We start from the raw sequence: 27,805 nt of genomic DNA, 5'->3' as shown, positions 1-27,805 counted from the left end.
TCCTTCGCTCTCGTAAACGACGACTGGATTGGGGCATTTTTTTCAATTAGATCGGACCAACCGTATCATAAATGGCCATAACTTGGGAAACACCTGGGAACATACTCAGGTCCCCAGCGTCAATTGTGACGTCATATCAAACGAAGAAGAAGAAGAATTGTGACGTCCCCTCTCTCTCCCCCCCCCCTTTCTCTCCCCCGAGTCTTGCCCCTCCTCTCTCTCGCCCCCACTCTCACCCCCCCCTCTCTTGAATTATGATGCCCCTCTCTCTCTCACCCCCCCTCTATCGCCCCCCTCCCCTCTCCCCCTCCATCCTCTCTCACCCCTGTCTCTGTAAATGTATTCACAAATGTCTACCAAAAGCACAACAATTAATTCAAACCTTGGGAAAAAACAGCTTTAAACCTTGGGAAACATTTGGGAAACAGCTGAAACGGATGAAGAACGATATAAAACCTTCAAAAGGCACATACTCAGGTCCCCAGCATCGATTGTGACGTCATACCAAACGAAGAAGAAGAATTGTGGCATCAATCGTGCAAAAAAAAAAAAAAAAAAAAAAATCAGAAAATAAACATTGTGACATCATTCGTGACGTCATAGCACCATGTCCTGTCATTGGTTGACAGACAATATATTGGTCGTTATTGGTTTACAGACATTGGTCGTTGTATCACGTTATTCTTTTTATTACTGCCAATTATTGTGCTATTATTATAATGATGCTGTTATCATTATTCTAAGATATCTTTGGAAAAAAATGGCATGTTAAGGTGGAACGACACATCAGCTGCGATATATATACCTTTCCAACACTGAAAAAACAATAAAATGGCCGTAACTTGGGAACCGCTCGTCCGATTAATATCAAACCTTGAAAAGGAACATCCGCGGGTCCCCGGCAATATTCCTGGCAGGTTTCAACCAGATCGGACCGGCGCTTGTCGAGAAACGGCGGTCTCACACACACACACACACACACACACACACACACACACTGCTGGAATTATCGATAGATGAATCAGGAGGTTCATCTCCATTCAGGTGATGAAGGTTAAATATCCCACGGAACAGGTAAAGTAGGTTATCGTACCTCGTACCCTCGTTACACCTCCTCATTTAGAGATATAATTGGATTTACAAGTTGATAATAAAAAGTTTCGGTAATTTGTAGTTAAAAGGAAGAATGAGGTTTAATCCTCGTTGTACGAAGTTTCGTGATGATGATTAATAGCGAACGCAGTGAGCTTCACACTTAACGCGTGCACGTGAAGAGAATAGGAAACAACAACAACAACACAATACCCCTGGCTATTTGGAATCCGTGTCGTTGGATATGACCTTTTGCTTCCGGTTGTTGTTGAACGCTGTGTGGTGTATAAACACGATTGGGTTTTATTTCTATCTTGTGAATATTACTTAATGCGTGCACATGAGAGAATAGGAAACAACAAAATCAACACAATACCCTGGCAATTGTGAATCCGTGTGGTTGGCTTTGACCATTTTGCTTCCGTTTTTATTTTGCTTCTGGTTTTTTTTTTGTTTCCGGTTTTTTTTTCATGGGGAATGATGCATGCCGGGAGTGTTTATTTATTTATTCAATTATTTTTTTCCCAAAGTTAATTTTATCCTTCCGAAAGTGATTTTTTTTCACGACAGGAAGTGTTTATTTTGTATTTAACATGACCGGGAGTGATTTTGAAACTCTTTCCGGAACTTTTAATTTATTTTATTATTGACTGGAAGTGATCGTTTATTTGTTTATTCAATTATTTTTTTTCCCAAAATTAATTTTAATAAAGATATCTCTCGCATCATCAAAAAATATTTTTTAATCGTGATTTACATTATTTGTTCGCTGATCCCGAATCCAGGCCGAAGTAACCGGAAATTGCGTCAAAATCATCAGCTGTGCGGCGCAATCACGGACCACGGGAGAGTTGGTAAGTTTCCAGTAGTGAACACGTTTCAGGTAAAGTCAGAAGCGAATGAAAGAAGAATTCGACGTTCGCTTCTCGACTTTGCCGATTCCATATTAAACAACGTGGTGAATAAAACAAAACGAGTGAAAAACACCTCATTAAATCAACAACCAAACACCTCAACAAACATTGAATAAAAACTCCTTTAACTTCCCTTCGTTTCCGTCATGAAGGAACAGAGAATTATTTTATATTTAAATTACCGTTTCCCTCTCTCTCTCTCTCTCTCTCTCTCTCTCTCTCTCTCTCCTCCTCTTCACATCATTTCCTCCCCGACCACGAGGACCCGGGTTGGAGAGAACAAGGTCACAGGAACATGAACCCGGAAGTTCTTCCTCCTACTTCCGGCTAACTCACTTCTTCTTCCTTTTTCAATAATCACTTTTATTGTCCTTTCAATCACTGATCTCCATTATAGTTGTTGACGACTCATATTATTATTCTTTTGATTTTTAATCTCGAGCTTCTTCTTCTTCTTTTGTGTTTCATGACGCGATCAGAACCTCGAGGCCTCATAAACCCCATGAACCCAAACTCATCGATTGGAGTCAAATACATAAAATAAAACAAGTCACGGAGTTCATTCTGTTCGCCTCCATTTCCTTTATTAATTTTAAGACCGATTTACAGAGTCGATGGAGATTCTGGATCAACTGATAAAGTGTATCCGGTTCACCCGACCAGGGGATCCCGAACTCTGGAACACAGAGTGAAACACGTGATCTGGTTCTCCTCAGTGTCCGAGACTGATCCTGTGGAGGATTCCTTGGTTTCTTGGGGAAAGTCGAGGAAACGAGACCGAGGATCCGACCCAAGGGTTCGCCTTGTATCACCATCTCCCCTCGGTGAAGATCTCCCACAGAAATTGACATTTTATTTTTTTGATGTTGATAATAATTCACATTCACAAAGGGCGGACGAGCTCCTTGTGAGCCAATAACCATCTATATCTAGTTCCGAACAATGTCTGCGGACGCCAGTCGATGATAAATGGGGTTTCTGGGATGCACATTCAAATGAATGGGGGGAAAGGGAAAAACTTTCTAACACAAGCCCCAAAAGCTCAAAATATGAGACACTTCCTCCCCACCTCTCCCCTTCCCTCCCCTCCCCACCTCTCCCCTTCCCTCCCCTCCCCACCCCTTTCCTCTCCACCTCTCCCCTTTCCTCTCCACCTCTCCCCTTTCCTCTCCACCCCTCCCCTCTCCTCTCCACCTCTCCCCTTTCCTCTCCACCCCTCCCCTCTCCTCTCCACCTCTCCCCTCTCCTCTTTCCTCCCCACATAAGCAAATGTAAAATTGAGACTTATTGATTAAAGCACTTCTTACCCCCCCCCCCCGTTATTCGTACACCATACACGATCCTGAAAGGCGTGGGGGAGGGTCGGCATAATCCCCCACACCCCCCCCCCCGAACATAATCACAGTCCTTTCAGATTTTCATTCCACTCAAACAGCAAACCAACGAATATTTTTTCATATTTTGCCGAGGATGTTCTTGTCTCAAACCAATTTACCTAATTAACCACGCGGTTTCGGCTACCGGGGAACCAAGCCCTCAGAACGCCTTGCCCGAACCGGACCACTCTACCGACTACCAACTACCTTTCTGGTTCAGATGCAGCAAGCGGATCTGCCAAGGTAGTACTGGCGAGAATGAACGGATTATCAGGTATAAAAACCCGGCTAAACTCAAATCGGAACTATGCTGGACCAATGAAGAAAATACGAAAACAAACTGGGAACATTTCTAATCATGGTTTATTTACAATCAACTTACAAAAGGACTCAGAGCAGACTTATCGTGGGATATACAGGCAAGATTTACAATGATCAAACACTTAAACAGTTCTACTTAAAGACCGCACCACACACTCAGACAAAAATAAACCCAGGTGTATTGCAAAGGACTTCCGCAGCCAGAGAGGGACATGAGCTGAGGTCGCAGTTCTTTTGGGGTGCCTGCACGTTGAAGGGAAGGGATGCTCCGTGGTGCGGCACCAGTCAGTGGTCGTGCAGCTCGGCCCACAGCCACATGCGCGGAGACATTGTTCGCGAAAGAGCCCGGGTGGAGCAGAGTGGAGTCCGAGACGGGGATCAGGGCCGCCGAGACGGGATCGCGTGCTTTGAACCTATGAGTAGCGTGCTTTGAACCTACGTGTAACGTATCTCAAATGCACATTGGCATCTGTAGACGAATTTGATTGACGTCTTCTGGACGACCTCAGAACTTACTGAATATGTTTCTAACTTACAGCTACCGTATAATGGCGATTTGGCAGCGTTTTGGGGAATTGGTTTCTACAAATGGGCTTCACAAGAGGAACCCGTCAGTGTTCCTGACTCCATGTTGAGTAGATGTCAATGTCACTGTCAGTGGCAGTAGCAGTAGTAGTAGTAGTAGTAGTTCGAGAGAATTTAGTGATGTCGATGTTATTAGTAGTAGTAGTTCGAGAGAATTTAGTGATATCTATGTTAGTAGTAGTACTCGTAGCAGTAGTAATAGTTCGAGAGAATTTAGTGACGTCGTTGTTGGTAGTAGTAGTAGTAGTTCGAGAGAATTTAGTGATGTCGATGGTAGTAGTAGTCGTTGCAGTAGTCGTAGTTCGAGAGAATTTAGTCATGTCGATGTTGGTAGTAGTAGTAGTAGTAGTTCGGGATAATTTAATGATGTCGATGTTGGTAGTAGTAGCAGTAGTAGTAGTAGTAGTAGTAGTAGTACTTTCAAGTAACGTGTTGCAAAGTGTGAACAACGTTCGTGTAGCGCGCTTACAAAACGTTACTCATAGGTTAGAAATAAGTTTCGGGTATGCTAAACATTACCTCCACGTGTTCCGACTTATGAGTAACTTACAAGTAACATGTTTCAACGTGTGTCAACGATTGCATAACGTGCCTACAACTGATGGCCAGCGTAGCGGAATGTGCGAGTCATACGCTGGCATACGTCATAAAATTTCCAGCATGAAAAAATTTGAGGAAAACCCAAAAGTTCAACGTTTAAAGCCAGCCTACAACCACTTATGGCAGTGTTTTTCAGCGTGGTCTTAACAAATACAAAACGTACCCATAACGTATTCCACGTGTACCAGCGTTTTACACAATTTTTTGAAAAAAAAATCGGCAGAAGCTGGCTAAAACGTCAAGGTGTGACTGGGCCTTGACCTTGAATGAGTCGAGTCAAAGGTGAGAAATGATCCCTCTGTCTCTCTCTCTCTCTGAGTGTTGACTCATTATTATTATTATTACATTATTTTTCAGTTTAAACGCCTGCCTGGATGTACCGAACAAACAACTTAATCTTCTGGAGGAATCTGACACAACACTCAATCTTCTGGAGGTACCGAAAATGTTTTATTTATTATTTTATTAATATCATTGTTTAATCATCTTTTAACCGTTATTTTATATACCCTAATTATTCTTCCCTCTTTGTTTTGAACAGAATATGTTGACCGAGTTTCAAAATTACAAACCATCAGTCTACTGCGAAAGAAGATTTTGTTCAATGTTTTTGATCTTGTTTAATTATATATGCTTTCCTTATAATTATCTGATTTTGAATTACAAAAAAGAATAAAGGAGATGTAAGGGGGGGGGGGTTGGAGGAGGGTTCGGGTTGGGGTGGTCGGTGCGCTCCCCCAACGACCCACCACCCCCCTCATCCCTCTCCCCTCCCTGTGTGTGTGGGAAAGGGTGGGGGTGGGAGGAGGTGGTGGTGGGTCAAAGGTGGGGGTGCACAGGGGGGTGGAGCTTGTGTGGGTGGGGCTTGTGTGGATGAGGCTTGTGTGGATGGAGCAATTTTTTAAAATTAAATAAACATGTGTGTGGGGAACAAATAAACTAATTACTAATGATGTGGATATGGTGGATATGGATGTGGCTTTTGTGGGTGGGGTTTGCGTGGGTGGGGCTTATGTGGATGTGGCTTTTGTGGGTGGTGTCAAAAGGGGCGGTGTTAAAAGGGGGTGGAGTCAAAAAAAAATTTCTCTTTGTCTTTTGTAATTCCTGTGACGAAAATGAACCTAAAATCTCTTCCCCCTTTAAATCACATAATTTGTAAGTTCAGGGTTTTTTTTCAATTTATCTTTGTTTATTGTAATTCCTGTGAATAAAATGAACCTAAAATCTCTTTCCCCTTTAAATCACATAATTTGTAAGTCAAAGGAACTATACTGACAACATCACCAATTTCAAAAAGTTCATTTGTCCATCGCTTGATATAACCTTTTTCAAAATGAGATTTCCACCTCTATATTCTTACTCTATCACCAACTTTTAACTTAGGCTTTCTGACATTAATCTCTTTTTCATATTTTAATTTTGTAAATGTGTCTGATGGTTTCATTTTCGTTGAGGTATGAATCATATCATTGTACTTATCTGCAATGTCCTGAATTAAAGATAACCATTGTTGAGAACAAAGTTGAGTGAATTTTTTTTTATATAGTCTCTCTTTTAAAGTGTGATTAAAATGCTCAATCACAACCGCTTTTCCTTCATTAAAGGTGCTGTTTTATGTAATGTTGTTATTTTAAAGAAAATTCATAAATGTTTTGTTGTAGAACTCTATACCCCCAGCAGTCCACAATTTTTGAGGTTTTCTTTTGCTTTTATTGAATATTTGTTGGAAAGCCAACATAATAGTATTATCTGTTTTGTTTTTCAAAGGAACAACTCACACATATCTACTCCTCAAATCAATAACGGTTAAAGCATACTTGTACTCCTTATCATTATTGAGTTCAATTAAATCAGCAGACCAGATATAATCAACTTCCTTGGAATAAACCTTCCTTCCATGAAACTTTGTGATTATTGGTTTATGTAATTCATCAGCGAATTGCTCTTCAATCTTAATGACATCATTAGAGCCTATAAGTTTTTTGAATTTCCAAGCCAAAGTTTCAATTTTGCACTGATCATCTTCTTCACGATGAACCGACCAACTTTTTCTCTCAAGGTTGGATTTTGTATCAGAGACAAATTATACAACATTTCTCTTTCGGCTTCATGTTTTTCTTCCAACGTCGTGTTATTCCCGTAATCAATATCATGCTTCATGCACACATCATCAACCCCATTGATAGGTTCCACGGTTTAGGATTGTCAGCCTCATCTAATGTTTTATTCAAGTTTGTTCCTGCACCACAGAAATAATTACTGGTAGATGTGATTCCCCTGGTATTGCAGTTGTAAATTTACTTCCTGATCAAAACTTTTGTATATCTCCCCCTTCTTTGTGTTTGGTGATGAATTTACTCTTTTTTTGAGCCACATACCGAACATGTACCTTTTTGAATAACCGAATATTTTTACTTTTAACATACGAGATATTTTTACTGTCGGTTTTCTTTTTACATTTAAGACAATAACTCATTTATTTGGGTGAAAAATTCCTACAGAGTGCGAAAACCTTTTTCGTTTCCAACATGCACATTTGAATCTGAATTTACAAAACATAAAGAATCCTTAGAAATGTATTCACTCTCTCCTCAATTTATTTCAGAAAAAAATGTAAAACTTTAATCAAAGTCAATTACAACAACATCATCAATAATTTAATATTTTCCTTCTTTCTCTTGTCTCCACTTTCTCGTTTAAGTCTTCTTCCTCAAATCGATGTTAATACTCTTGACGTATGTATTTCAAATGGGGTTGTCAATTCTTTGTTCTCCTCTTCAGTGTGTTGAGATTGATTTATTTTCTGTAATACCTTTGATCTTTTTATAATCTCACTGGTTTCCATATTTTTTACATTTATTTATTCTCTCTCTTTCCTCCCTCTCACTCACTCTCCTTCTCTCTCTTCTCCCTCTTCTCCTTCTCTCTTCCCCTTCTCCTCCTTCTATATTGTCTCAGTGTCTTCAACTCCTCCCTCATCCCTTACTATCCCTGAAACCCTTTCACCCCATAGAATATCATACATATATTCATCTGGATTCTGCGATACTCTTGCTTCCACAATTATTTTTCTCATAATTGGAAACGAGTAAGATTTGTTGATGATTTACGAAGGAGTTTCATATTTCATCACCTTGAGAAGTTCATTTTTATTTAATATTTTAATCAAATCTCTATTTGTGGGTTTTTTTTATGTCAGTATAAGGCCAGTTCTCAATTAAAAAATGCCCGTGTGTATGTTCCAATTCATAAGGAATGTAAAATCTAACACCCTTTTATTGTAGGTATCCTTGAATGCAAAAATTATAATTATCTTGAAACCTTGCTGTCATTTATGTATCAGAAATATATGACAGATTAATATGATGACACGTAATACTGTTACGAATCTGGCAGCCATGAGCACTCAACATCCAGGTCCCCATAGCTCAGTTGTTTCGTTTAGTAAATGTGGATCGATAGCTCCCTTTCCCCGATGTCTCATGGGATTTAAGTGTACGTGCGCTGAGAAGTTATTTTATAGATAGGATTTTTACCCCAACAACAAAACTCTGCTCGCGACATTGCCCGCGCTCTTCGCGTGCTCGCCGGCATATGGGCGTGTGCGTGGGCGGAATTCCATGCCCCAGGCGGTGTGGATTTCGCACCAAATATGGTCACGAAGCGTTTCGCTCTAACTTGGCACCAAATATGAGCACGGAGCACTTTGTTCTGGCTTCTGAACCAACTATGAGACATCTTTCTGAATTTGGAAGATTTTTATGGTTGAATTTTGTCTTATTTTCCCAAATGGGTAAAAAAATCATTCATTTATATATTTGGAAAACAGGTTTTTAAAATTTATTATTGGCTTTTTTCGAAACTCTATGTTTTATCCGAAGTTGAGGTTTCATTGCAAGATAATACATTATTTTATTTATACAATATCTTGTGTTGATATTTCCCTGAAAATGACAATCGTTAAGAAAACAAGCTCAAATGAGCTAAGATCCTCATCCTCTTAATAATGACGTCATAAACGAATATGACGTCATAATGATGCATCAGGTTTGCGATAAATTATCTGTGCTAATGCCCGGCTTGATTCCAGCGAACAAAATTCAAACAGCTTGCCGAGTTTCGGAGATAATGGTAGAGGCGATTTCCATTAGCGGCGATACTATGACGTCAACTTTTTTCTAGGAAGAATTTCCAAAATCGGAGATAGTTACTGCCTGCGTGTGGGCTTTCTGCATATACATGGCAAGTTTCACGAAGATCCGATGAAAACTCTGGGTTGTGAAACAAAAAAATGTCAAAAAATAGGAATGACATCATAAAAATTGATATGACAACATAGTGATGTATCATATGTGCGGCAATTCATCTCTGCTAATGCCCTGTTCGATTCCCGAAAACAGAATTCAAAAAGCTGGCCGAGTTTCGGAGATAATTTTTTGGGAGTTTTCCATTAGTGGAGATATTTTGACGTCATAATGTTTTTTTCTTGGAGGAATTTTCAAAATTGGAGATGGTTACTGTCTGTGCAGGGTATTTTTATACATATATGCCAAGTTTCAGGAAGTTTCGATGAAAACTGTAGGCTGTGAAACAAAAAAGTCCACAAGAAGAACAACGTGAGTAAGACTTAGAGATCCTCCACGAGGATCTAAAAAAAACATCAATCCACGAAACATGACTGTCATTTGTTCAGTCTCTTACTCTTGAAAGAAAAGGTGTATTATCACCCTCATACTTTACATTCATTTCTCGAATCAATCTTGTAAACTAATTCATTTTTGGTGTAAATCTCAAAGAATTATCTTCTTTTTATATTTTTTATTATGATTAATGAGAAGATAATCACAGAATATACATTGTTTGTCGGCTTTTGACTGTGTTTAATCCCCGTCTTTCACACAAAGGACAATTATCAAATATGTCATATGGAGAATCAGGAGATTCAAGAGGCTCAAAATCTAGTAAACAATTCATATTTATAAAAGTAAAACTTTATTTCAAATAAAATTCATCTTCGGTAGCATCTTCGGTACTTTCATTGGTGCTTTCACAATCATCGATAAAACTAACTTCATAACTATCGTTTGAATACAAACTCTCAGTATCATAACTGTCTTCTGTTCCAACAGAGATACTATCATCATCACTCTCATAATCTTCAAAATCTTCAGTTGAATAATGACTCATATTTAATGAGTAGAAAAAAACAATACCATCTATATCCATATACTTTTTTTCATTAATAGACACATCTACTACGTTTTTTTTTAAATTAAAGGTAATTTTAAAATGGTCCTTGACTACTATTGAATGAAATGTCATTTCACCTGATATATTAACATCCTTTATTTCATCAGGATTTACATCTTTTGGGTTGTTGAAAAAATACAAATTTCTCCTTGCACATTGCAGATGGTCTTATCTTTTCTTTCTAAAGCTTCATCCATGAGGTTTTTCTTTTTTGATACTTTTTCTAGTTTTGAATATATTGCCAGAAGGAGAGAGAGGAGAAACTTTTGTTAGAACTACTTTAATTGATGTTCTTCCAGATATACTAAAAGCCCTTCCACTGAAGGAAATTGAAGAACTCATATTATTCATCATAATTGTTTTTATCCAATAGTTGTTATATCTATTTTACATCCTCGACATATTTCTCAGTATCTTTTACAAATGAAGAGATTGATTGAAACATGTCTTTTGTGTCTAGAAACATTGTATTTATTAAGTGAAAAAAGTTGGAGGATAAAATGGATTTAAGCACAGATTCACCTATCAATTAAACGGAATTTTCATCAAGAAAATTTTATTTTAAGCAAAGTTTTGTTTTATAAATATGGTGAATACAACGTACTGCGACATTTGTAATCATTAATATAAATGTTAACAAAAACACCTTCAAACCAACAAACACACATTCAATCTTTTCAGACAAATATCTCCACTTGACCGAGAAACAATGTGATAGATGTGATCATGATATTCTTCAAAAAACATTAAAATAAACACCTTCAATCATGCAAACACAAGAAGAACGAAGAAAGGGAAGGTGGCACTAAATTCTCAATTGAAAAACACTTATGGGGCATTTAAAGGACATATTAAAATAAGATTGTTTCGCTTTCAAGACGCTGGACCATCTTCAATCATTGAGGCTGTTGATATGGTTAAACAAAGTGTTGAAACGAAAATTAAAAAACATTAAGTGAAATGAAAACGTTTAAGTTTTATATGGGAGTAAAATTGAATATAGTAAGAGAAGGTGATGAAACTACTCCCCTATATGAGGACAAACCCTCACTTTATCTCATCATTTCAAGATTTTGTAAGATATGATATTTAAGATGAACTCCAGAGACAAGAACAAGATGTTGATAACACTGTAGTAGGTAGTGGATTTGCGATTACAAAAATAATCTTTTCGGATGCACACATCTCAAAATCAGATCCTCTTCACGCTTCTTCTTATATTAATTTACCAAAAGAGATAAAACTTAAGAAAGCGGTTGTTAATATTCAAAACAAAGATAATAAATGTTTTCTATGGTCTGTTCTTGCTCCCTTACATCCTTCACAATGGAAACCTGAAAGGGTTAAAAATTATAAGAAATACGAGAATACATCAAATGTTAAAGATTTAAAGTTTCCAATGTCATTGAGAGATATTCCTAAATTTGAGAAAATGAATCATCCATCTATTAATGTGCATGGATTAACAGGTACATACAAAGTTCAGATATTAAAAATTTCAAACAACTATAAAATGATGAAACACACATTCACCTTCTCTACTTTACTTCAAAGGACAAAATCACATTATGCTTTCATCGAAAATTTATCAAGATTAACCAAATCGCAACTATACAAGAGAAAATGTAAAATGTATCCTTGTAAGAGATGCCTCAACTCCTTTCATACAAAATAACGATTAAATCAACATTCAAAATATTGCAGTAATCATAAATGAACCATAATCAATTTTCCAAAAGCTGGTTCAAACATATCATTCAAAGATTTTAACAAATCGATAAAACATCCATTTGTGTTATATACTAATTTTGAAAGTATTCTTGCAAAGATAGATACTGTTTCTCCAAATCAAAAAAATTAAACACAAATAAATATCAAAAACATACTCCTTGTGGTTTCTGTTATAATCAAATCATCTGTTGGTGATGAATACAAGTAAGAACTTTATGGAGGAGAAGATGCCTCAGAGGAGTTTGCAAGACGATTGGAAAAAGACAATAAGACGAAGAGAAATAATGGCTAAAACCTATAAACCAATGTCATTAAGGCCAAGTCACATTTGCTCTTCGGCAAGGATACGGTGGCCGTACGCCCTCTGAATTGACAGAAACGTGCGGCGGCCGCAGAGTTTCTGAGGTGGCCTCAGGGTGGCCCTACGTTGTTTGGCTATATTTTACAGGCGGTAAGGTTGCCATGGAATTATAACGCGGTGTTATAACTTTTTTCATTTCTGCGTTCGCCGTAGCAATTCGACAAGCCGAAACAAAAGAACTGGTAAAAAAAAAAAGAACACACTCGTTACCGTCCGTCTGGCCGCACGTTTGCCTTAGGGCCCCCCTGTGGTCCCCCTGCGGTCGCCTTGCGTCTGCCTTGAAAATTCTATGGCGACCGCAGGATCGCCCTAAGGTCACCATGCGACATCAAATCAAAGACCGTACGGCACCCCCACGTTTTTGGTCTCCACAATGTATAAATACGCCGTGTGGCTATGCGAAAAATAAAAACATATGTGACTGCTACATTGTGTGACCGTGGAAATACTGCGGCCGCGTATAATTGCTCGTGGCCGTAGATTTTGGAGACCCCACGGCGCCGTGGCAAATGTGACCTCGGCCTAACAAAGGGAGAGAAAAAGGAATTTAGAAAGAACAGTATCTGTCATATTTGTAAGGAGAAAATTGAGGGAGAGGTCAAAGTTAGGGATCATTGCCATCTTGCAGGAAAATATAAGGTCCAGCTCATTCCAGTTGAATCTTAATTACAAGTCCACAAACTTTATTCCTGTCTTTCTTCACAACGCTCACTATGACACACATCTATTTATAAATGAACTTTCAAAGACATCTGGAGATATTTCTGCCATTCCCAACACAGATCAAAAATATATCTCATTCACAAAAACAAATCATACATCCCCCCGAACCCATATCAGATTTCTTGACACATACAAGTTTATGGCAAGTCCATTATCTAACTTGGCATCAAATATTAAAAACTTAGGGGATCTTAAATCTTCTCTTCTTCTTCTTTCGGCTGCTCCCTTTTGGGGTCGCCACAGCGGATCATCCGTATGATCCGCATAGTGCTTTGGCACAGGTTTTACGCCGGATGCCCTTCCTGACGCAACCATGGTCACCTCTTACGACACAGGGATGTGGTACACCTATTTTAACCGGGGTATACACCAGCCCAGTACACTGGTACTCATTTTGCCGACCTCGGAAGGATGACAGGCTGAGTCAACCCCCTGGTGTATTAATTCAGTGGCCCAACGGGGCTTGAAATCAGGACCTTTTGGATCCCAAGCCGCTGCCCTAACTTTGGGGATCTTAAATCACATTTCTCAAATAAAGAAGAGATTGATCTCTTATCACAAAAGGGAATATATCCAAATGACTAAATGGATTCATTTGAGAAGTTTAAAGAAACACAACTTCCTTCAAGGGAAAGTTTCTGCAGCAAGTTGAATAAAACTCATATTTCCGATAGAGATTACACACAAGCCAAACAGGTTTGGGAGAAGTTTACTATAAATAATCTTGGAGAATATCATGATTTGTATCTTAAAACTGATGTATTGTTATTGGCTGATGTGTTTGAAACTTTTAGAACAGTCTGTCATAATAAAAATTCTTATGGATTCGACCCCGCTCACTATTACACATCTCCGGGTTTGGCTTGGAGTGCGATGTTAAAAATGACAAAACAGAATTTGGAATTAATCAGTGACATAGATATGCTATTAATGACAGAGAAGGCTAAAATAGGAGGAATATATCAAGTATGTTCCAAGAGATATGCTAAAGCAAATAACAAATATCTTCCTGATTATAATAAGAATGAGGACAACTCTTACCTGATGCATTTTGATGCTTACAATTTGTATGGGTGGGCTATGTCTCAATCTTTATCTTATGGAAAACTTAAATGGGTTAAAGAAAAACATTATGAAAAAGTTTTACTTGACATTGTTATCTCCTCTCAAAAAGAATTGGATGAAGCTGAAGTTGGATATTATTTTGAGGTTGATTTAAAATATCTAGAAGAACTTCATAACAAACTTAAAGACCAACCTTATGCCCCTGATATAGAAAGTCCAATAAAAGAATGGTTAAGTGATTACCATCAGTCATTTAATATAAAAGGTAAATCTACAGAAAAACTACTTGGGACATTAAATGATAAAGAAAGTTATGTTTTGCATCAAAGGAACTTGAAACAATATTTATTTGCTGGGTTGAGAGTGAGGAAAATTCATCAAATTTTGAAATTTAAACAAAGTCATTGGTAAAAGAAGTATATTGATTTTAATACAAAAAGGAGAACAGAAGCAAAAACAGATTTTGAGAAGGACTTTTATAAATTAATGCATAATGCTGTATTTGGAAAGACGATGGAAAATGTTCAGAATCGACAAAACATAAGACTTGCTACATCTTGGAAACAGGCTTCAAAGTTAATTAATAGACCAAGTTTTGAGTGAGTGGAGGTGTTTTCAGAGAACTATTGTGCTATTCCTTTGAAAAAAGTATTGAAATGGATAAACCTATTTATATAGGAACATCAATTCTTTACTTGTCAAAGTTGTTAATGGATGACTATTACCATAATAATTTAAAATCAAAGTATAATGATAATGTCTCATTGTTATATATGGATACAGATAGTTTTGTATTAGAAATTAAGACAAGTGATGTATATGAGGATATGATTGATACTATTGATATATATGATGCAAGTAATTATAAGTCAGGTGATGTGTTGTTTTCATCAAAAATATAAAGGTTATTGGTAAGTTTAAAGATGAATTGGGTGGGAAGGTCATGAGTGAATTTATAGGATTGAGATCAAAGTCTTCTGCTTTTACGTATATTGATAATAATAATATTGAAAGGTGTGATGAGAAGCTCAAGGGAATAAAGAAAAATATAATCAAGGAAACAATAAACTTTAAACATTATTACAACTCTTTAACCTTGAAGAAGGAAGAGGACAGAAAAATGAATGCAATAAGAAGTTATAAACATCAATCATATACAGAAGAGATAAACAAGAGAGCATTTGGACCTTTTGATGATAAAAGATATATTTTCGAAAATGGAATCAATAGTCTCCCTTGTGGTTATAAGTATGTGTGAAGATATTGGGTTGGGAATTTTAACAGGCTGCCTCCATCTTTTTACTGATTTATAAATGACAGAACCAAGTAATAACCAAACCAGAGTGGAGATGTAATCAGCCTTGGTAGTTAAATGGGAAAAACATAAAGAATGTGAGAAATATCAAATAAGTCTTATTGAAGAAATAACCAGGGTAAAAGTAGATAAAACAAATAAGTGGATAAATTTAATCACAAATATATTGGAGGATGTACAGAAAATAAATATCCGATGGACTGAAAACTTTAATGGTTATCAATTGAACAATGAAAAACAATTTACTGCAATCTCAAAATGATATGTGGCTCAGGAGGTGATCAAATAAGAGCATTAAGAGAAGTTTATCATTTCCAGGGGTGCAAATTAACATTTTTTATCCAACGGCCAGCAAGGCCGGTTTCTAGAAAAAGTTACCGGCCCAGCAGAATTTCTACCGCCCGATAAAATAAAGACAAAAGTCACAAATTTGATATCAAACACTTTTAATATACTCACATGAGTGAGTTTGATGAGTGAGGTTGGTTGGATGAGTGAGTTTGATGGATGAGGTTGGTTGGGTGAGTGAATTTGATGAGTGAGGTTGGTTGGATGAGTGAGTTTAATGGAGGAGGTTTGCAGAATGAGTGAGTTTGATGGAGGAGGTTGGGTGGATGAGTGAGTTGGACAGATGGATGAGTGAGTTTGATGAGTGGGGTGGGGGTGGGGGCATGATGCAGGGAGGAGGAGGTTGTGGGTGATGGGGGGACCTTTTGTGTGGGTGATGGGGGGCAGGGGGGTTGTGAGTAGTGCTGGGGGGGCATTTTTCTGGGTGATGGGGTGGTTGTGGCTGAAGGACGATGGGGGGGGGTGGGTTGTGGGTAATGGTCGATGGGGTGGAGGGGGCGGGGTTGTGGGTGATGGACAATGGTGGGGGTTCTACTCGTCCTTCTCAACATCAAATATAAACTCACTCATTCACCCAACCTCACCCATCAAACTCACTCATTAACCCAACCTCACCCATCAAACTCACTCATTAACCCAACCTCACCCATCAAACTCACTCATTAACCCAACCTCACCCATCAAACTCACTCATCTAACTCACTCAATAACCCAAAAACCTCATCAAACTCACTCATTCACCTAACCTCACCCATGAAACTCACTCATTCACCCAAATTCACTCATTTAATCAACCTGGGCATGAGAAAATGCATCCAAACCGTCAAATCTCACGCAATCACGCGTGATTTGGAACGAGATGAAAATAGACAAAATGGCCGCCGCAGAATTACTGGTGATTTCTACGGATTTCTGCAGACAAAAACAGTAGTTCTAGTTGAGAAAACTAGTAGAGGAGTGAGTACAAATTGTACAAAATAACAGTTATCACTGGTGATTCACCAGCCGGGTAGGTAAGGCAGTATTGTGTACCCGCCCAGCACAAAAGTTCGGTGCCATTGGCGACCGTTAATTTGCACCCATGATTTCATTTCTGCTCAACAAAGACACTTAAACCAAGAACCAAGTTCCAAGTTATTATTTGTAAATATACTCGATGGAAATGAATGTTATAAGAAAATTAAGAGATTCCCTAAAGTGGAACATGGACAAATATTTGTTGGTTCACTCTTTGAGTGGAATGAAAAGATGAAAGGGAAGAAGTGCTTTAATCAGTAAGTCTCAATCTTTCATAGTCTCAATTTTACATTTGCTTGTATGGGAGGGAAGGGGATAGGTGGGGAGGAAATGTCTCCTATTTTTAGCTTTTGGGGATTGGGTCTGAAAGTTTTTCCCTTTCACCCCATTAATTTGAATGGGCATCCAAGAAACCACATTTATCATCTACTGACGCCAGTTTTTGAGGAAAGTGAGCTAACAGGTAGCCAGGCATTTAAGGATGGCTCCAACAGGTCCAGCACTGTTTATTCCAACACTGGTGAAACAATGCATAAACCACCTGGAGGTTGAAATTCCAGAGAATAAAGGCTTTTGAACTAATGGCTCATGTCCAAACTTTGGGCATCGTATGACACCTCTAAACGTTGCATTCCTCGGACTTGCCAAGTATTGAAAAGGCTCTCGTGAAAACTGGGGATCTGAGACATGTCAACGTGTTGCAGGTCGTTGAGGAAGAGTTCACCCTCATATTTCAGACCTGCTTTCTGCAACCAGGCATTTGTGAGAGGTCGCCAAGGAACACACTCACTGCACAGTAAGCGTTTTGTCGTGAAAATCCGAAATGCCATTATCCGACTTGGGATATGCATCAGGTTTTGACCATCCGGATTTTGGGGTCTGCAGACAACGTCTGGGTCAAACCAATGGAGGCCACCTCAGGAAAAAAAAAATAAGTCAGAACCCTCTGAATGCCCGTGACAAAGTATCTCGGGAGCTCGAGTAGGATAACTTTATGCCAAACAAATGGAACCACCAGGTTGTTTACAATTGACACCCGTGTCTTAAGCATAAAAAGGTGGTGTAAACTTTTCCCCCTTGCCAGTTTCAATTTGATTTTTTCCAGGAAGTTCTCCCGATTTTTTTGTTCATACACTTCAATTCCAAGAAATAAGCCGAAATATTTAAACCCCTCACGACTCCACTGCATTCCCCCTGGTAAAACAGGCAAGGACGAGGAATGTTAAATGTCAGGTCACGTTAGATCTGTGACCTGCTACAGGTACCATGTAAACCTGTACTAACCTGTTCCATGCTTGGGTTGTCGGAGACTAAACCGTCTCCCCCACCAGGTTTTCTGGCGAGGAGGGTGTTTGGAGATGGACACCAAACAGGATTAAAAACAAAACCTGTCAAAGGGCGGTGGAGCTCCTTGTCAGCCAACGGCCATCCATATCTAGTGCCCAACTGTGTCTGTGGACGTCCTCCTGCAGTTGGGTTACTTTTTATTAGGAGGTTGGTGGCAGGATTTGCACTCCGGCTACTGTAAAACCCTTCATTCCGCAAAACACAAAAACGCAAAAAAATCTGAAAACCCACTCCGTGGGAGTACCTCCTGTGCAGCTTCCCTTTGCAGGGCAGCTCATCGGATGGCAGGATTGGGGCAAAGCCTTCGGGACCCCCAATCTTTGATGAAAGGAGGGATACCACAGGGTAACATCCCTGGGTCAGATTGCGGGAGAGTGTGTCGGAGTGGTGCTGAGGTGTCGTCCACCAGACGGCGGTCTCCTTGCGTTAACCTGAGGCGGTCCCTTCGGGTGGGTGCCTGGAATGTCCTATCCCTAAGAGAGGATGATCACCTGTCTGTTATCATCTGAGCTTAAGCATTTGGACATCGTTATTGCAGCACTCTCTGAGGTTCGGAGACCGGATTGCGGCGAGATAATGGTGCGTGGTTACACCTACTAATGGTCTTGTTGCTCTGATGGTTACCATACTCGAGGAGTTGCCATAGCTGTGTCCAATAAGCAGACCCCAATGATAATTGAGGTAACACCAGTCGACGAGCGTATTATGAGATTAAGGATTCGTCACTCCTTAGGTGTCATTTCCCTGGTCTCTGCCTATGCTCCGACTGAGGCGAGTGACCTCACCATGAAGGACACATTCTACACCACACTCGAGTCTGTGGTTGATCAGTGCCCCAGACGAGATACACTTCTAGTCTTGGGGAATTTCAATGCATCAACTGGAACTGAAAGGGATGGTTATGAGATAAGACATGTGTTGGTCCCCATGGGTCAGGAACTATGAACCAGAATAGCATTAAGTTCCTTGACTTTGCAAGAAGTCATGGACTGAGGGTGGCTGGTTCATGGTTTCAGTGCTCACAAGCTCATCGCTGGACTTGGTATTCCAACCAAAGGAGATTGACCATGTCGTCGTTGACGGTCGCTGGAAGATGAACCAGAACTGCAGGGTCTACCGGAGTGCTCAGTTCCTCAATACTGACCACCGGCTTGTTGTAGCAACTCGAAAGCTGCACCTTAAATCCTGGAGAATGGTACCATCCCAGCCGAGGCTGGATGTTGGCAAGCTCAAGGATGAGAGTCGCTGAGAAACTTTTATCACAAGTGGAACATTTATGTGGACGCTCTCCTGTAAGGATCATCATGTGCATATTTAAAGTGCCTTTTCGAGAGAAACCTTTATCACATGTGGAGCATTTGTAAGGATGCTCTCCTGCATGGAACATCATGTGCACATTCAAATTGTCTTGTCTGGAGAAACCTATATCACCTGTGGAGCATTTGTAAGGACGCTCTCCTGTGTGCATCCTCATATGCATATTCAAAGTGCCTTTTCAAGAGAAACCTTTATCACATGTGGAGCATTTGTAAGGATACTCTCCTGCATGGATCATCATGTGCACATTCAAATTGTCGTCTGGAGAAACCTTTTTCACATATGGAGCATTTGTAAGGACGCTCTCCTGTGTGGATCCTCATATGCATATTCAAAGTTTGTTTTCGAGAGTAACCTTTATCACATGTGGAGCATTTCTAAGGATACTCTCCTGTGTGGATCCTCAAATGCTCATTCAATCTGTCTTTATGAGAGAAACGTTTATCACAGACAGAGAATTTCTCTGGACGTTCTCCTTTGTAGGTCCTCATGTGTAATTTGACATTCGTCGGTGAAGGAAAATGTTCACTGCATCCATTAAACTTATAATGCATTTGCCTTTCGATGACCTTTTTAAGCTTGTTTAATTTAATATTGATCTTTGTGCTGTTTTCACCAGACGTACACTTGGATTTTGAAGGTCGTGAGTCTTGTTCTTGGGATTCAAAGTCTTCAAAGTGGATATTTTCTTCACTGTGACACCGCTCCTGGACCTTATCTGCCCAAATGGACTTCTTGATTGTTCTACAAAAACAAACAACAAGTTATTTTACATGTTTTTTTCAAACTCAAAATGCAAAATATTACATAATTTCAAAAAATTTATAAACTCTGAATTAAAAATATTGAATGTTCATTTTGTAGATTTCTGCTCACCTGTTTCAGAACAGACAAGACTGCCATTTGTCAAATGAACATCTGAATCTTCCTTTACAGAAGAATATCTTAGAGTTTCTGATAAAGATGAACCGTAGTGTCGTCTGGATTTCACATTTACAGGAGAGACATCACCTGAATACAATGAAGGACATGAAGTTTAAAACACTGCCAAATATAAACCTCTTCAACAGGGAGAATGCAATGGATGTCACTTCCGCTGTTGGAACGAGGCTCCATAATGCTGCCGCAATAACAAGAGAGGAAACGAGGTGTTCATAACGACAAATATATATACGAGCGGGAGTGTGGAGCAACCATTTCAGAGGTTTCCCCATTCTTGACTCAGTGAAACCATAAATTGATGTCTTAAAGCTGCAAAATATTACTGCGAACTCTCGTGTTGACTTCCGGTTCGGGGATGTTTTTTATTTTTATTTTTTATAATTGTTGATCGAACTTCTCACTCCCACAAGCTGAATCCACCAAATTAAAACTAATTTTTCCAAACCGGAGTCTTTTTGTTTTTTTGTTACATGTCCATCCATGTGTTGCTGTCATAGCCGATCATACACACAACCCTTGTGAAATGATGTAGGGATGCTAAAGAGGCGGTTTGTGCACAGTGTGTGTGTGTGTTTTCAGTGACTCGGTTCCACTCACCAGGCACTTCAAACTCTTCATTGACGAGAAATGATTGTTCTTTTAAAAGCATTTAAAATGCTTCACTTTCCTTATTTTTCCATGAAGAGTACCCCACCTTCACCATCATCTATTCCTCTTCTTAAGAAGAATATATTCATTGTCCAATGTGGGAATTTGGAATCGGAATCCCTCCACTGCATGTCCCCTCTTTCTGCTTCCCTTTTCACCCTACCCTCTCAAAGCATCCTCCCCCACCCACCTTCTCAATGCTTCCCCCCACACCCACCAACTCAAACATTGCACAGTACTTTATTTCTGCATTCCCCTCACCCAATCCTCTCGAAGATCCCTCCCCCCCCACCCCCACACCCTCTAATGTCCCCACTCAGGATACCCCTCATCTCACTCCTCCCACATTCAACCCAACCCACCCCATCCTACCTGCACCTTCTCAGTCTACACCCCCTCCACCGCCCCTCACCCTCCAAGCCTCCCACAGTCTCAACACCTTCTCCCTGTCCCTCACTGTGTGTACCTCAAACATCTGAGGCCTCCCCTCAATCCCGACAGATCTCTCAATCCATGCTGCAGCTTACAGCCCAGACATGATCAGTGCAACAGAATCATTTCTCCCACAGGATGTCCCTCACAATGTCCATGCCTATACATGTAGTAAACAAACTTCTTCCTTCATGTGGATAACTTACATGTGCTGTAAAACATGGAACACTTTGGAATTTAAAGCCATTTCAAAGAAAAATATAATTGACTTTGCATTTTAAGAATCTAAACATCTTCAGCAACACAAAATTGTTCCAAAGGAGACTCCATAAGTGATAAGAAAAAACACATTTATGGTTGAACATCAAGGTATTTCTTGTCGTGCTCATGTGTATAAAATAGTGACGTACCAGACTTGGGTGTTAATTCATCATCCTGAGAGTGGAGGTTGCAGACATCACTGAAACCGATTCCCTGGAAACCAGGAACATTTTCCAGCTGCACATTTTGGAATCCAACAAACTTTTGACAGAAACTGGAAAGTTCTCGAATAACATTCTCCAAGTTGACGAACACACTTCCCAACAGAGAAGATCCTGCAAGCTGGACAACCTGCGGCTTCAAAAAAAGATTTCGTAAACTTACAGAAGTCAGCGTACATTGCAAATTTAAATTTCTCTTTGGTGAGAGAGAGGAGCTCTGTTCGTAATGAATCGGAATCTGTACAAGCTCGAAGAACCTTCTGATTCTCAATTCCAAGTACATTGATCACTGCTTGGGCTGTTTCTGCTCTCAGACCTTGTGATTGGAGCCATTCCAAGAAATTGTCCATTTCACCGATGACCTGCCAGGGACACAATGCCAATGTTAATCAAGGGAAGGCTGTACATGTTATTTTCTTTACTCTGTATTTTATCCAATCAATGTGGGGTTTACAGCCAGTTTGTTCACCCCATGTGGGCTGGCAAGATGGCCTTGAGGTGGGCACACTTGCCCCTGAGTTGTCCAACTTGGGTTAGAATACTGATGCAGCTATAAACTGTCACCATCGTGTTTCACAGACAGGGAAAGGGATCAATGCGTCTGCTGTCCTTTGGATGAACGTTCAATAAGGCATCCCCTCTGACAGCATTAGTTGGTGGACATTAAAGACCCCACGGCATCATTTTTGAAGACGAGGCGAGCTATCACTGGCACAATGGCCAAATTCCAAATTTCTTCTCTCATTTACATGGGGCACGACATCAGTGGCACAGCCACACTCGAAGCAATGTTGAAACCAGCAGCCGCTGCAAACAAAATGAAAGAATGATAAATGAAAGTGCCCCACCACCATCTCACCTCCACTCTTCCCCCTTGCTCTCCAATTATTGTTTCATGAATAAGCATTCAATCAATGTCTGAAACCAAAAAAGGTAATGCATCAACAGGAACACCAAGGTTGCACAAAACAAGGACAAAACAAACAAAAAAGCCATGGTTGGGAAGAACCTCTTATTCCGTTTCTTCTTACTCATTTCCCTTTCACGGACACCCAGCAGGATCAAATACAAAACCTGCCAAGGGGTAGAGGAGCTCGAGAGCCAAAGCCATCCATATCTGGTGCCAATTGCATATCCGGATGTCCTCCTGCAGTCGGTTGCCTTCCCGAGGAGGTTGGTCGCAGGATTTGCACTCCAGCTACCACAAAACAAACTGTTGTGTGTGTTGGGGTGGTGATGAGGTGTCATCCACCAGTCTCCTCGGGTTAACTTGAGGCTGTTCCTTCGGGTGGGTGCCTGCAATGTCCAATCACGAAGAGATGGGGATGAGCCAGGCATCTGCCTGGGGGATGGCCTGACAGCGACCCCTGGAGTACTGGTGGAAAGCTGACGCAGTGACGTGCTATGCACGTGCTACCAATGAATGAATGAATGAATTTCCCTTCACAAAGCATGAGGCCTGATGTGATCAATCTGCTACTGGCCCACACAGGGCCGGCCTGAGATGAAACGACGCTGCACACAAGAGTTGTCTTCAGAACCCTCTCTGTTTGTTCAACATTTGAAAAACTTATGAAGGGTTGGCGATTGCAGGCAGTGGTGAGGATTAGTAAGGGCAGGAAGTGGTGAGGGGGGGGTGAGGGCAGGCAGTGGTGAGGAGGTAGTGAGGGCAGGCAGTGATGAGGAGGTAGTGAGGGCAGGCAGAAGTGAGAGGGTTGCAAGTTTCATGTCAAGGGATAGTGTGGTTGATGTCGTCTTTTCTTGACCACAAAACTGCCTCCACCCACCACCGCCCCCCCCCCTTTCCTCCTCCAACAAAGTTTGTATTATTTTTAATTTTTTTAATTTTCACACGGTGGTGATATCCCTGCACCTGCCCCACTTTTCTCATCCCCACTCTCCCCCACCCCCCAATCCTCGTGTTAAATTGAGTCGTCAGCTTGACAGATTTATTGAATCTGAATGGTGGTGTCGGTCGAGCACAGACATGACAGAACAAATTTGAATTGCCACCTCCTGTGCCAAATTTCCTAGTTAATACCTGTTATACACGACATGGCCAAAAGTATGCAACAGCCCTTCTGATTGGTGGATTCGGCAATTTCAGCCACACCCATTGCTGACAGGTGTATGAAATCAAGCACACAGCCATGCAATCTCCATCGATAAACATTGGCAGTTGAATGGGCCATACTGAAGAGCTCAGTGATTTCAACGTGGCACCGTCATCGGATGCCACCTTTCCACAAGTCAGTTCATCAAATTTCTGCCCTACTAGAGCTCTCCAGTCAACTGCAAGTGCTGTTATTGTTGAGTGGAAACATAGAGGAGCAACAACAGCTCAGCCGTGAATTGGTCAGTCACACAAGCTCACAGAACAGAACTACTGAATCCTGAAGTGCGAAGCACAGAAAAATTCTGTCGTCGGTTGCAACACTCACTACCAATTTCAAAACTGACTCTGGCAGCAACGTCAGCACAAGCACTGTTCGTCGAGAGCTTCATGAAATGGGTTTCCATGGCCCAGCAGCCACACACAAGCCCAAGATCACCATGTGCAATGACAAGAGTTGGCTGGAGTGTAAAGCTCACCACCATTGGACTCTGGACCAGTGGAAATGTGTTCTCTCGAGGGATGAATCATGCTTCACCATCTGGCAGTCCATCAGACGAATCAGAGTTTGGCGAATGCCAAGAGAACGCTACTTGTGCGAATGCATCGTGGCAACTGAAAAGTTTGGTGGAATAGGAATAATGGTCTGGGGCTGTTTTTCGTGGTTCAAGCTGGACCCTTTAGTTCCAGTGAAGTGAAATCTTAACGCCACAGCATACAATGGCATTCGAGATGATATCTGTGCTTCCAACTTTGTGGCAACAGTTTGGGGAAGGCCCTTTCCTGTTTCAGCATGACAATGTCCCCGTTCACAAAGCGAGGTCCATACAGAAATGGTGTGTAGAGATCGGTGTGGAAGAACTTGACTGGTCTGCACAGAGACCAGACCTCAACCCTAAACACCTTTTGGATGAAATGGAATGCCTTCTGCAAGCCAGACCTAATCACCCAACATCAGTGCCCGACCTCACCAACGCTCTTGCAGCAAAATGGAAGCAAATCCCCGCAGCAATGTTCCAACATCGAGTGGAAAGCTTTCCCAGAAGAGTGGATGCTGTTTTAGCAGCAAAAGTGGGATCAACTCAATATTACTGCCCATTATTTTGGAATGAGATGTTGGACGAGCAGGCGTCCACGTCCAGTACTTTTGGCCAAGTTGTGCATCTTCCTGGCAGGCTCACCCAAACCCGTCACCCCAGGTAGTCACCTGGGTCACCTGCCCCAAAATCCGGCCTTGGCCCCACCATTGCAATAATAATAGGCTAATGCTGTCTGTCTGGCAAATTCTGAAACACAGAAACACTCCTTGGAGAGAATTTTTTTCAATAAAAGTTCCTTCAAAATAATCCAAACCTGCAGGGAAATTACTATTTTTTTCAATCATAAAAAAAAAATTGAACCTGGGTGGTGTAGAAAAGGTGGTGTAGAAACCATCTGCGTGGTGAAGGAAGCAACAGACCGCTGCCTCGATATCTTTGCTGTTAAATGTCATGATTTTGGAATTTTACACGACAGATCTGTGTGTGTAATCAAATGCTGGTTCGTCCATCCGTTTGCATGTGATGTTCCTTCCATCCGTGAAAGATATCATTCGACTTCAATGTTGGTTCGGTCAAAAGGATCTGCAGGGTATTAAAAGGTTTGAAGGTCAAAAGAGAAGAAAGGAGTCTCAGGGTCTTCAGGGTTTGAAAGGGATGAAGTGGATCGATAGGGTCTTGGAGGTCTCAGTGTTCCAAATGGTGAAATGGGTCTTTGGGGTCAAAGGGGTCTACAGAGTCTTGAAGGGTCTTGAGAGAAAAGATTAGGGAGAATATATGCTGAATGTAACAAAAGCACACTTGGTAAACCTAAAACAGTATGGCAAGTCTGAACATCATATCATATCCCTCACTGGAGGTGAGGTTTCAGGAACATACTCTAAGCAGGATGAAGATCGTTCAAATCGTGCCACAGAGGGGATGGAAGGTAAAATAACTTGGTTGTCTTTAACCTTCCTGAATCTTCTCCAAATACTTCCAAATGTTGGCAGAAAGCAGACTGAAAGTCTGTTGCAGAATTGATAGAGATAGGAACACAGGGAGAAGGAATACATGTAAACAATGTCCGAAGGTGGTGGGGTGGGGGGGGGTATTGAACATAACAGGAACATCGGGTTGAGAGTAGCACGTGTTGAGCAAAAAGATACATCAACGAAAAACAGAGTCCTCCAAAGCCTGGTGTTGGCTTAACGGTTAAGGTGCTGGCGAAAGATCTTTGGGTCTTGAGTTTGAGCCCTGTCAGCCATTGAATTAACACCAGGTGGGGTTAACAATCCATCATCCTTCTGAGGATGGCAAAATGAGTAACAATGTACTGGTAATAGAGGGCACTAAATTATCAGCACAGTCCTACCCCAGAAAATGAGGCAACAAGCAACCACAGGCTGCACACGACAGCTCGTTCGCTTGGTCGGACAGCCAGTTCTCGGTGGAGTCCGAGTCGTTCCATATTCTTTCCATTTCCTCATGATGGAGCTCACTGTGCTCTTGGGAACTTTCAACACTCTAGAAATTGTTTTATACCCTTCCGCAGGTCTGTGCCTCCTCACAATTTTATCTCGAACCTCTGCAGACAGTTCCTTGGACTTCATTTTGGAGTTTCCGCTCTGACATGAACTGTCAACTGTGGGACCTGATTTAGAAAAGTGTGTTTCTTTCAAAATCATGTCCAATTAATTGAGTTGGTCACAGGTGGACTCAAATCAAGTTATGGAGACGTCTCAAGGATGATCAAAGCAAATTGGATGAACCTGAGCTCAATTTGGAGGGCCACATCAAAGGGGTTGAATACTTTTTGACTCGAGACATTTCAAGATATTCATTTTTTATGAAATTGTAAAGATTTCTAAAAACATGTTTTCACTTTGTCATGACAGGGAATTTTGTGGATATTGGTGACAAAAAAATATTATATTTAATCCATTTTACATTGAGGCTGCAACACAACAAAATGTGAAGGGTTGTGAACACTTTCTGAAGGCACTGTCTGGTCTCGAGCTGTTTTTACTAAATCTCACCGAGATTGATGTCATCACTTCCTCTGTACATGCAGTGTGTTGTCAACACGTGGCAAGCTTTGTCACTGCATCATGAGACCAAAAATGTGTTTTGTAAAAAAAATGAAACACTTGATTGTTATTTTTGATGTATTCATGAATTGTTTATTTTTTGCTCACATCTGCTTTGTAAAATGTTTTTTTTTGTGAATATATTTTTGCAATGAAAGGACATAAAAGCAAAGTGTCAAGTCTGTCTCGGTCTCTCCGTCAGCAAAGCCATGGGTGGTATTTGCATGTCGAAAATAATCAGTGAGTGTGTCAGTGAGTGTCTCCTCCATAACTCCAAAACCATGAAACCAAGCGGCACAAAACTTTGCATGCACACCAAGGGAACCCCAAGGGAGTGTGTGAATGAAAACTGGGTGTAGGGGTAAATTTAAACACTCCGTTTAAAGATAATTTAGGGGGTGCTCATTCCAAAACAAACAAACAAAATAAACATTACAGAAATGGTGTCAAACCATCTTGGTCAGCCTTCTGTCACATCGCTGGTTTAAACCGGCATGTTCTTTGTCCTGCTCAAAAACACCTCAACTTGGAACTACGATCACCTCTCATGGACTAATTAAAGTACTGTCTGTATTCAAAATCTGGCTTCCGATTTGAAGATCCAATCTTGTGGACGAAATAACTTTCAAAATATGGAGTTAAATCTGAAAATTAAAATAAATCAGCAATTCTTTCAACTAAGTCGATTTATTTATTTAATAAAGGCCGTCGTCCCTCCTT

The 27,805-nt window shown here is 40.5% G+C and overlaps 2 protein-coding genes and 1 pseudogene across 6 annotated transcripts in view; all 3 read right to left on the bottom strand.

The window, feature by feature from the left end:
- Positions 1-27,805, bottom strand: part of LOC147029209 (uncharacterized) — a 159,569-nt gene that overhangs the window by 75,537 nt on the left and 56,227 nt on the right. The gene's annotated exons all lie outside the window — the stretch shown is intronic.
- The window catches only part of LOC147029212 (uncharacterized), a 299,659-nt gene that overhangs the window by 269,139 nt on the left and 2,715 nt on the right, over positions 1-27,805 (bottom strand). Inside the window, exon 1 of one of the 4 annotated variants that reach the window (XM_085876423.1) lies at positions 2,189-2,206. The exons of the other annotated variants lie outside the window; for them this stretch is intronic. The gene's annotated coding sequence lies outside the window, so the exon portion shown is untranslated. Of the gene's footprint in view, positions 1-2,188; positions 2,207-27,805 lie in introns of those variants that run through there. 4 annotated transcript variants of the gene reach the window in all.
- LOC147029210 (uncharacterized) overlaps positions 3,417-27,805 on the bottom strand; it is a 67,615-nt pseudogene continuing 43,226 nt past the window's right edge. The window contains exons 4-5 of the transcript XR_015056847.1: positions 17,983-19,764; positions 3,417-11,472 (exon numbers count right to left, since the gene is read on the bottom strand). The product of XR_015056847.1 is annotated as an uncharacterized LOC147029210 (transcript). The remainder of the gene's footprint in view (positions 11,473-17,982; positions 19,765-27,805) is intronic.

This window comes from Eptatretus burgeri, chromosome 4, assembly GCF_056783735.1.
Source record: "Eptatretus burgeri isolate ZD-2024b chromosome 4, Ebu_testis_v1, whole genome shotgun sequence".
Taxonomy (NCBI): Eukaryota; Metazoa; Chordata; class Myxini; order Myxiniformes; family Myxinidae; genus Eptatretus; species Eptatretus burgeri.
The sequence above is the reverse complement of the archived record's forward strand: the minus strand, read 5'-3'. Positions and strand labels throughout refer to the sequence as shown.